Source organism: Nannobrachium achirus (assembly GCF_963921795.1).
Source record: "Nannobrachium achirus genome assembly, chromosome: 14".
Classification (NCBI taxonomy): Eukaryota; Metazoa; Chordata; class Actinopteri; order Myctophiformes; family Myctophidae; genus Nannobrachium; species Nannobrachium achirus.
Genome location: NC_137821.1, coordinates 18,535,733 through 18,548,172, shown reverse-complemented (window position 1 = coordinate 18,548,172; position 12,440 = coordinate 18,535,733). Strand labels below are relative to the sequence as shown.

Sequence of the window (12,440 nt, the reverse complement as noted above, 5' to 3'; positions counted from 1 at the left end):
ATGATATATTGGTTGTGGAGATTGACCCAACAGTTTTGAAGATATGGCTTATAGAATGATGCCATGCTGAAATACTGCTTTTGAGATATTCAAGTTCTAAATTTGGGAGGACCAACAGAATTATGTCCCGATCTCTCACATTAATTAAAAAAAGTCTTATTTACATGCAGAGTTAAGCTCTGGCGTTTAAGTGAAATGTAGCCTGATATTTATGACATGCTTTTGTGGCTTTATCACATTTTAGAAAAAAGAAAAAAAAGTAATTTCAGCTGTGGTCTAAAGTAGTGATTTCCGAAATGACTGCCCCAGTGTCATGCTCAGTCACAAATGATGAAAGTGACATACAATATAATGGGTCTCCAGTCATGCTCAAATCACGATAAAGCACAACTCAGACGTGCTCAAAATTATGAAATAGTCATTATCATTGTCAATATCACTATATCCTTGGCTCTTGGAATCTTTGGTGTGTAAGGAACTGGTACTGTACTTCATAGTCACTTACTGTATGATTGAATTCCTTTTTGTTGAATAAAGGTAATGAAAGATATAGGCAGTGATCTTTTACATTGTTAACCATTGGATAATTGAAATACAACACTTGTGGGTGAGGAACGAGTTTGTGGTTCTGTTAGTGCTGTTGCCATCACTAGTGCTACAAGCTCACAACGCGCGTTGTGAGCTTGTAGATCTGCTATTTTTTGGCTAGAATTCTCAGAATATGGATGCTAGGGTTCAAACTCATTGAGTGCCAATCCACTAGGGGTCCCGGACCTACTGTTGAAGACCTCTGGATTAAGCAATTAAGCAAGTGAAGCTAAGAGAACCATGTGCACTAGTGATGGCAACAGCACTAACAGAACCACAAACTCGTTCCTCACCCACAAGTGTTGTATTTCAATTATAACCAGTTTAATTTTCGGCAAAGAGCTTTGGTGTAGAGGGGAAAAAGAGCAGACTAAGTACAGAGTGAAAGGTCAAGTTTATTAAGTATGGACGGTTAAACTGGTTAAATATCTGAAAACACACATTGACATGAATCCAAAATACTATACTATACTATATAGAATCTATGAAAAGGTTGTGGGGGGTCCCTGCTTCATCTCTCTCTCGGCTAAGGGGTCCTTGGCCTGAAGACCCCTGGATTAATCCTGCACCAAATAAATGAAGGATTCAATGTAAAAGGGCAAAAGCAGTGAGCGAGTGAGTGAAGGATCGAGCGCAGGGGAACATAGTCGACACGAGAACCTCAGAGGAACGAGGACAGAGAGGGCCAGATATGAGATGTCAGAACACATTTGTGTGACGGGATGAAGAGTGGAGGGAGGAGAATGTTAATATTATAGTCCAGGAGGAGTCAGTGGAAGAATATTGATATAAAAGTCCAGAGAGAGAGAGAGAGAGAGAGAGAGAGAGACAGACAGACAGAGGAGGGGCTGAGGCAATAGAAAAGGGAATATTGATATTATGGTCAGCAAAAGGAGAGTGCAGAGAAAGATATGGTGAGCGGGAAAGCAAGGGAGGAAGTTCTTTGTAAGTTAATATTACACACAAGCAGAGGAGGACGGGGAGAGATGAGAGGAGAGGTGTGACTTCAGTATAAGAGGAAGAGAAAATGAGATTGAATGATAGAGAATTCTTTAAGGAGAAATTGTAAAGAAGGGAGTTGCGGGGGAGGGCAGAGTGAGCCGCATCAAGGCTGAATGAACCGAACAAATGGAGGGAATGATAGAATTCATTAGAGGTGAAGGACAGAGCAAATTAGATACAGGGATGAATTACAGATAGGAGAGAGAGAGAGAGAGAGAGGGGAGAGAGAGAATGCACTGGAAAGACTGCATAGGAGACATTACACCATCTCATAGCTTTGACTCATCTTCTCATCTCTCTATTTTACATCTAATCTTTTGTCTAATCTTATATCCTTGACTCATCTCTCATATCTTTGACTCTTTTTTGCCCTTTGTCTCATCTCTATTATCTTCTCTAACTCACGTGTCTCACATCTTTGACTCATCTCTTTTTATCTTTGTCTCAATTTGTTTTCTGTCTCGATTCGCATCTCTATCTCATCTCTAGTATATTTGACTCATCATCTCCACTTAATTCCTTTGTCGTTTGCTTGATCTCTATCTCATATCTCCCCCCTCTGCCTAATCTCTCTATCTCACCCCTCTCTCCCTCCTCCTTCATTTTTAAGTATTTCACCACCATCTCCTGTTTCTTCCCGGTGTATTCTCTCTGCCTCCCCCTCACTTAGACTCTCTTGCTCTCTCTAGTTTCTCCTTCGAAGCCGCCCACCCACCCACCACACGTTACTCCAGTGGCGTCAGTTCAGAAAAAGCTAAGGTATGGCAACATGACTGGTGTTTGAAGGCGCGCGTGCAAGACACCAGTCATGTTGCCATTCTACCCCCCCCTTTCTACCGTTTCTTGGGATGGATATGGCAGCCTGGAATGGTTGTTCAAGTGCAGCTAAACTTGGCATGTTAGTGAACGTGCCACAATTAACAACAATGAATTGCACCTGTGCAGTTGACCTGCGGAACCTGGGAATATACCATTTTGTCAAGATGGGGAGAATACGAGTGTGGAGAATATAATTATAATACCTTATTAAAGTGACCATTTTGTAAAATTTTGCATTTGTAGTTATTTTACTGTAATTTAACAACACAATAACCAGCACAGATAGACAAAGAAACATTCATGAATTTATATTTAAAAGTAACTTTTACTTTCCCCTCTGGACCAGGGTATGGCAGCTGCATACCCCTGCCATACCCAATTGACGCCCCTGCGTTACTCCCTCCCCCTTCTAGCCTCTTCTCTTGCTCTGTTTCGCTCAAGGCAGCTTCTCTCCACTTGCTTTCCACTGTATCCCTCTGGCAACACTCCTCCATGCCCAGTAACCCCCCCCCCCCCCCCCATATGTCTTCTCACTTTCTCAGAATGCTATTTTGAGTTGGTGGGAAGCTGTTCTGTGAAGTGGTTTGGACACCATGATGCTCTAAAGAGGGACTGCTGCTGTATCCCCTTGAAATATTGAGGACTTTGTGTATAGCTGAGACACAAGGAAAGTGTGCTTCTCTGTTTCTTTAGAGATTTGATTTACTCCATGTGTTGCCAGAACTCGCCTACACACAGACACGTGCATATTACACACGAGACAGCACAGCATACAGATGAAACCTTCTTTTTTAGGGCATTTCAAATTCGTTCCATTTGTCATGCATATATGGAATATAGCGATGTGCAAAGAAACTATACAGCCGAGTATCACGGCATATTGTTTATCCAGCCCACCCTATCATTAACTGCTGGCAGATTTCTCTGTTTGTCTGTGACTCACACATTATCGTTGGCTCTTCCAAAGTGAAATTGCAATCAGAAACTCCACAAGCAAAATGGAGGAACATAATGGCTGCCTTGTGAATATGGTTAATGGCAGAATTGCGGGGGCTCGGTTGCTTTGACAAGGAACAGTAGAATGGTCACTTAACCATTCCTATTCAACAAAAGCAAATGTGGGCGTTAGGAGGGCAGATTTGCCAGACAAGGCAGCCTAGCCACAGGCTTCATTCAGCTATGGTGCAGGACAAACATGAAGGTTTAAATAGATTAATGTAGGGATACCAGACAAATTCAAACTCCTACTACCACGCTATGAAATGCACCCCCGCTGCTTCCATGAAAGCAGCCTTGAGTGCTTTCAACTCATAATGAAACAGTCTAATAACAGCAAGGCCTTCCCGTCCAAACGTAGCTATCTTAGCTGCGTTACGTGTGTGCAGTTTGTGAGTGAAGCCACACGACTCACAATGTGTGAAACTCATCGTGAAACCGCACTATACTGGCTTGATGCCTTTGTGGTCATGGCTACTAGTTTGGTGACTGTCTACAGAATGTCATCTGGGTCAAAACTGCTTGATGGAAGAGCAAGGAGACCATTTCCAACCACTACCAAAGTACTGGTTATATTGTTTTAACCTACTCTGCCATGCTGATTAAAGTCCCAGATTGTAACTTTATTTTATATTTTTTTAATTTGTTCCCGCCCAGAATAGCACATGAAGACTTCACTGACAGAAGAAAGATTACACAAGTTTCAGATCTTATATAGGCAGATAGGTCTGAAAATTCGAGCCATAAATTTGCTTTGAAACTTTTTCTCATCGCACCGTATCACTGTTCCTTACAGCTGAAGGCTGAATAAGCCTAGAGTTATTGATGTGTCTGTTTAAAAGGACTGGCACATCTCTGGCTGTTCCTCGGTAGATCAGTCAAAGTCCACTCTCACAAGCGTTATTCTTCCTACTTTATATCCAGTGGTAGTTTTTGTCTTCAGTGTTGTTCCAGTAAGGGCCGTACAGTCACACCAAGATGTACAGTACAAAGAAAAGTGACTTAAAGTAAGCATGAAACGTGCGACAAAAACACAAATGTACAGCCTTGTTTGGAATCTCAGGGAAGACATTTTGCTGGGATTGATAGAGCATAGAAATGTGTCAGCATAAGTATACTGTAGATTCAAGTTTTGAATGCGTCTACCATCTGTTTCCAGTCAAAGTTTACTTTTCTAAGAAAGAAAAAGAAAACCAATTTGGATTGTTTGATCTGAAAATCCAACAAAGACTCTCTTTTAACTTAATTTTCCTAGCGGTTTCTGCTGAGCACAGTATACCTCATTCGGATGTCTTGTCTTATATTTCATTTTCCAGTAACTTTTTTTCCCTCCACTTCAAGCGCGACGGGTGGAATAATGAAATATTAAAGCCTTCTGGTCCTCAGCGCAAGTGAAGTTTGAGTCAAGCACACAGAAAGTAGATGAAAAGGAGTCCGTGGTCTGACAAGAGACCTGCCTGTAGAACCTGAGTTGCGTTTCACCTTTGTTGTGCTTCCTTTTTGCTCTTTCTGCGTTTGATGTGGGAAGGAAAGCAGCTTCCTATAGTCCCAGAAAACACAATCCCGTTCCCGTCCCACGGCCCCAGATCATCCTCCCTTCCTGTCAGGACTTGGGAGGAGTTGTTTAGATCAGTGGTTCACACACGCTTTCATGCCAAGGACGCCTGGCTGGATGCCTGGAGGAAGGTCTTCTGACCGAAACGTTGCCTCGATAATAAAACCTTCCCCTTGTACCGCGCAAACTGGCAGTGTGCAGTGCAGGTTCCTCCCTTTATTGTTGATGCCAAGGACCCCTACATTCTAATGCAGGGGTCTTCAACGTTTTCAGGCCAAGGACCCCTTAACTGAGAGAGAGAGATGAAGCAGGGACCCCCACTACATATTGTATAAATGCGTTATGCAGATTTTCATCGACTGTCATCAGTCTATGTTGGATTCTAATGTTTTTTCAGACATTTAGCCACTTCAATCGTCGATACGTGGTGAACTTGACCTTTCACTCTGTACTTGGTCTGCTCTTTTTGACCTCTACACCAATCTCTTTGCTCTCAACGCCTCGCAGCGCGAGGCATTGAGAGCTTTTTCATTGTAAATAATTATCCTATCACACAAGGATTTGGTGGCCCCCTGTAGTAACTCTGAGGACCCCCTAGGGGTCCCGGACCCCCTGTTGAAGACCCCTGTTCTAATGTATTTGGGGCACGGAACCCCATCTGAAAAGATTTTGTGCCACTGACCAGAGAAAGGAACGCAACGCTTCAGCATCATTAAGCATTTTTCCACAATTATTGTTCAAAAATCAAAATGTCTCCAAATGTTTCGGAGAATAGCAGATCTACAAGCTCACAACATGTCACGATGATACAGGTTGTGGGGCTACAACCTATTTTCTACTTGAGATTGATGTTGCCAAAACACGGCAGTTCAACCACCGAACATAATTTTCCCCCCTTCTCTCTCTCTCTCTTCCTTTCTGGCTGCTGTCCACAGTGCTGAAATCATTTCAGCACCACAGACAGCGACCACATAGCAGTTCAGCTCCCGTTTAGAAGGGGGATTGAAGGGAAGGGAAAGAATTCACCCTTTGTTAGCCTCCTGGTTGGTCCCTGACTGACCAACCAGCAGGCTCTATCTGCCTTGTCCCGCCCTGGTTCTGCCTTTTTATGTTGAAATAGCTAAAACATCATTTTTGGAGAAATAGAAACATTTAATAACATGCTGATTCACTATGCTGCCACTGAGCAGCTCCAATTGACTGAAACAAAGTTTGAAATTAGAATTGAGCACACAGAATAACAATATGAAGCAACCGAATTAATATGGCAGTGGATGGAATGTCCCACTGAATGTCCCACCAAGACACAGCAACCAATGGGTGTGGAGAGGGGCAGGACAATGGGCGGGACTTGACAAAGGGTGAATTGTTGAATGTTCGTCTTGGTAAGCCCATGCATGTATGCATTTATGCAGTGGTGTAAAGTAACTAAGTACATTTACTTGAAGTATTTTGTACTTTACTTGAGTATTTCCAATTTCCAGTACTTTTACTTCTATTCCACTACATCTCAGATCCAAATATTGTACTTTTACTCCACTACAATTATTTTTGAAAACTTACCGTAACTAGCTACTAGTTACTTTGCAGGTATACATTATAATATTATAATACATACATAAACCACTTTAGCCCTATTTCATACCTAGGCTGTTTGAAAATAGCAGATCTACACGCTTGTAGATCGGCTATTTTCAGACATTTTATACTTTTACTTTTGGTACTTTAAGTACATTTTGATGCCAACACTTTCATACTATTACTTGGGTACATTTTGAATCCTGGACTTTTACTTGTAGCAGAGTACATCTACATTGCAGTATTGATACTTAAGTACAAAATGGGAGTACTTTTTCCACCACTGCATATGTTTGTAAGTATTCACATGTATGTATGTAAATATGTCCATGAGTGTGTGCACATGTTTGTATCGTGACAATAACGTATTACTATAATATCGATTTTCTTAAAAAACACACACAGGTTTTGTAATAGATAGATAAGACCAGCTCAGTGCCCCTGTGGTTAGACTGCCTGCCCTGAGACTGGGGTGGGGTTCGATCCCCGGCCGGGTCATACTAAAGACTAAATATGGGGCCCAATGCCTCCCCGCATGGCACTCAGAATCAAGGGTTGGATTGGGGGTATGTCTCTTCAACATACTAGCATCATGTCCAGGGGATTTACTTGTACATTAAGCTGCCTCATGCTCACGTTAACAGGAACAGGAGATTGGCTCCTGCCCTATGGGCCTCATGGCTCTGCAAGGCTTACAAGCACTTATAAATACTCATGATGCTTTATCACAATAATCATAACACACTGTAAAGCATTTTATAAAGACTTATATGGTTTATAATAAATGCGAGACCCAAGTTTTGTCCAGTGTGCGCCGGCGGGGCTGCAGCACCAAAACATAAATCGTGTATTTCCGTGTCCATTGCTCCACGTGGAAAGCAATCAAAAAGGAGCCAGGATATAATGAGCACAGTTTCTTACTTTATAGCATAAGACAAGATGCCCCTGAGCACAGTGGAGAATGACAAATTAAATTTCTGGAACTGATCAAAGTGCTGGACTCCAGTTACTAGCTCCCAGGAAGACAATACTTTACCAAAACTCCACTGCCTCATTATCATGAAGAGTAGGCTATTGTGGAAAGCTGGAAATTCACTTTAAGTTAACAAATTATGCCTCCCTCACTGAAAAATATATATTGATATATTGTGATGATGAATATCGATATCAGTCAACATTGAATACATTGTGGCCCAGCCCTAATAGATGGTCTCTGCTCTGCTCTGCTAGTGTCGTGTCTTGTCATGTTGTTTACATTCTGCCGTGGTGTAATGTATTCAGCCATACTTCTGAATAGAGCTCATTAGTGTAGTAGGTATAATTTGCTAATTATTAATAGCGATTGTGAGGTGTTTTGACGTTCCTTGTTATTATACCCAATTCCCAAAGTCAGTACAGTTTAATTGCAGTATTTCTGCATAGTAATTTGTGTTTTACTTAAATTTGTGAATGAGTCTTTGGCCTTGACTCGGTGTTGGCGCACGTCGTTATCGTTCTTGTGGTTTTGAACACATCGTTCTCTGTGGAACACAACGTAGACGCATCCATAGTGGAGTGCATTCAGGGCTGCTCCTCTGGGTCGTATATAAGTCATGACCGTGTATCATCGGTGAGCTTTACTGCAAATGTCACAGACATTTTGACTGCGGGCACGGCCTTTTAAAACCGCACATTCACACCTGCAGACGCACGCACGCATGCACTTTCTGAGGTCACTGCCTTAAGATGCCTGTAAGGTGAGCTTGTAAATTGTGTGTGTGTGCGTGTGTGTGTGTGTGTGTGTGTGTGCGTGCGCGCACACGCGTGTGTGTGGAGGGCAAAAGCTACAAAGGTACAAAGCGCCCATGCACCCCTCCTCCCTATGCAGAACTCTGGCCCAATTTGACTAATTAAAAAGTGCTGAACACACACACACACACACACACACACACACACACACACACACACACACACACACACACACACACACACACACACACACACACTTGCTTACACTACATACATACAGTCGTCCATATACTGTATGTACTTACAGTCACAAATACACATGACATCGTCATACAAGTTACCACTTAACTTCACTGACCCTGCTCACATTTTCGGACTACGCTGATTCATTGGACGACTAGAGGGCAGTGACAAACACTCTCTCTCTCTCTCTCTCTCTCTTTGACACACACACACACACACACACACATACACACACACACACACACACACACACACACACACACACACACACACACACACACACACACACACACACACACACACACACACACACACACACACACCCCCTCAGTCTCACTCTGGCTATCTGTGGTGTGTGCAGGAAGGTGACCCCTCCATTATGTCATTGTGTTATGGATATTATTTGAGACCATTAACCTTTTTAAACACCAGACACAGCACTGTGTGCACGTACCCCATGTCTGCACAAGTTCATGTGAACACAGAACACACACAGGCACACACTGTACACACAATACTATACATCTACATATTGCATAGCCAGGCCGAGATACATACATACTGTACTGCACACACACCCACGCACAAACAATTAAACATGCAGGAACAGACTTATGTGCACACACACACACATAATTGTGGATACTATGAGCTACTGATTACCTCTCTCCTTCTCCCTCTCCATCTTTCTCTTTCCACGTGTCAGCGTTCTCTCACACATAGCCATCCTTCTTCACCCACACACCCGCTCTCCCTCCCCTCGCGTTCTCTCACTCTCTGCCCCCCCTTCACCCACCCACCCACCCTCCCCTCGCTCTCTCTCACACACACACACACACACACTCCTTCCATCTTGTGCGACTAGCAGGGTCTGCAGATGGTGCACAAAAACGAGAGCGAGAGAGAATGAGAGAGGGGAATGCAGAGAGACTAGCACAAAACAGGCTTTCTTTCTGCTGCATGCGTCTATACCTCTTTGGCTGTCTGTCTCCTAGACAGTACATGTCGCACTCTGTCTGTCTGTCTGTCTGTCTGTCTGTCTGTCTGTCTGTCTGTCTGTCTGTCTGTCTGTCTGTCTGTCTGTCTGTCTGACTGAGTCAGTTTAGTTTTCTGTCTGTTTTGTCTGTAATATTTCTATTTGCCTCTCAGAGAGAGAGAGACTGAGACACACAGACAGACAGACTGTCAGTCGGCCTGTCTGTATGTCTGTCATGGTGTGTTCAAACCTGGATGGTTCAAGCGGTGTGATTACATACAAAGTGAATGCAATCCAAGACGAGACGACGTGCAAAAGGGCGCGGCGCGATCGATCTTTGCGGGGCTGCGCAAACAACGTGAACAATCGCTTTGGTATCTTGGCCCCAGCTAGAAAAATCCAACCGAAGCGACCTTCGCTTCCTCCAAACTCCCACCCATCGCGTCCTGACAACCAATCAGCGTTGGATGTTGTCCGGAGAGGCGGAGACACTGAAATCCCCTGTTTCGCCTTGATTCCAACGGGACATAATTGTTTTCCAACACTGACCAGCGCGACCAAAGTGAAACGATTGAGACGACTACAAAACAGTGCCGTATATATCTTCAGTTTTGAATCAGCCTGTCTGACTGTATTATTTTCTGTATATCTGTCCAACTTCCTAAACTGTCTGAGTGAGTCAGTCAGTCAGTCAGCCTGCCTGCCTGCCTGCCTGCCTGCCTCAGTCTTTTTACAGTAGCTTTCTACGTGTCAGTCAGTCTGCCTATGTGTCTGTCTATTATTCTGCCTCTCTCTCTATCTCTCATGTCTCAGGTGTGTTGGTTAGTACAGTACAGTACATCTGTGTGCTTGTCTAACCACGTGTCTGTAGATGTGTTTCACTTGGCAGCCAATCTGTTTTTTTTTTCAATCCCGTCTTTCTGTTTCTGCCTGTCTGCATCTCTGACTGTTTCCTCTCTGTTACGTGTGCTCTCGCTTTATGTGTTCCGTGTTTTAAAAGCATCATGCTTCACAGCCAGTGCGTCACAAGTACTAAACAACCTTTTTTCAGTGCCCCTTTTTTCTCCCCTTTCCTCTTCATCTTCCTCTTCATTTCTCGGTTCCTTTTAGTTTTGTTCCCCGGCCCTCTTTGTGTGTCTCTCCAGGCGCTGTTTAGTCTCATCTTTCTGCATTCCTCGTCACCCGGGCCATTTTTCTGAAGGTCTTTCCGTCCAAATTCATCGATCTCTCCGTCTGCGTGGCTGTGTTCCGTCCTTTTCTCAGCAGACCCCCTCCTCCCTCCCTTCCCTCGCTTTTCTCTCCCTCTTACCCTTTTTCTTCCTCCATTCGTCGTCTCCACGTGTCCTGTTCTCCTATCCGTCTCTATAGATTTCCTTGACCTTGGTGTTGGTTTTAATCATCTCCATTGATTCACATAGAAATTGCTTTTTGTTTCCAGCTGTGATACACAGACAATCATACTCTCAGCCTTATTCATATGAGCATGTAAAGTAAACTCTTGTTCACCATCACAGATGCACACACACATTTACTTGCACACTCATACAAACACACGGCACCCCAGGGTGCCCACTCTGAAAACCCCTACAATAGAGGATCAAACTATGTGTTAATTAATATAACAAATTAGGCCAATCTCTCAGTCGAATCATACAAATATATATTCGAGTAAGAGATTTGTAGTCAACTAAAGCCCTTTGCACACAGGCGCGTTTAACCGCACGGATAAAACGGACAATATAATTTTTTGAAAAGAAAACAATGATTCTCTATGACCTCATGCACACCGGCTCCGAATTAGCCGTGCGACGAGTGGCTGCCGCCGTGCGGTTTTTTTCTCGATCGAACCCAGTTCGATTTGTGCGTCTTGTCGCATGCGGTAAAAAACTCATCACTCCTTTTATGACTCCTTTTTGGATCCGCAGCGCCGATTCCGCTCAGCATTGCACACCAAATCCAATGCGTTTTATTCATGCAGCAAACGAAAAAACGCAACTGTCCTGTGTGCAAAGGGCTTAAGACTCCCTCGATCGATTAGTCGGCTATTTGACTAATCGAGGTGAGACCTACAGCATGTGGTTCAGGTGCTGACGTTCAAGGTCATTCGGCACAATGGTCAATTTGTGACGTTACGTTAGGTACACCTGACTCTGAAGCACACAAATAGCACCGTGCTGCACCCGCTCTCACATCATGCACACGTATGCTCTGAGCACGATGGAGAGCGACGCTCATGTGCACCCATGCAGGCACGTGGAAATGCATCACATAATCAGTGGTGTAAATTAACTAAGTACATTTACTTTACGTTTACTACTGTACTTTTGAGGTATTTGTACTTTTCTTGAGTATTCCCAGTTTCCAATACTTTTACTTCTACTCCACTACATCTTGGATTCAAATATTGTACTTTCACTCCACTACATTTATTTGAAAACATAAGTCATGAGTTACTTTTCAGGTGTAAATTATATTATTATAAAACACACATTAACCCACTTTAGCCCTATTTTATACCTTGGCCATTTGCAAATAGCCGAGCTTGTAGATCTGCTATTTTCAAACATTTACCTTTTCTTTTGGTTCTTTAAGTACATTTTGATGCGAACACTTTCATACTTTTACTCAAGTACATTTTGAATGCTGGACATTTACTTGTAACAGAGTACATCTACAGTGCAGTATTGACCCAATGAATACTCTCTGTAACACACCAGTGGTGGAAATTAACTAAGTACATTTACTTACACTTACAGTAAGTACAATTTTGAATACAAATATTGTACTTTCACTCCACTACAATTATTTCAAGCATGTTGTTACTTTGTAGGTTTTGATTGATTATTACAAAACATACAGTAACCACTTCTGCCTGCAACGCATTGCGGACAACGCATTGTGAGCTTGTAGATCTGCTATTTTCAAAAGATTTGTATATTTGAAAACTTAATATGG

At 43.0% G+C, this 12,440-nt stretch overlaps 1 protein-coding gene across 1 annotated transcript in view; it reads left to right on the top strand.

Annotated features, from left to right (window-relative positions):
- LOC308297681 (pyruvate carboxylase, mitochondrial-like) overlaps nucleotides 1-12,440 on the top strand; it is a 550,569-nt gene that overhangs the window by 300,003 nt on the left and 238,126 nt on the right. The gene's annotated exons all lie outside the window — the stretch shown is intronic.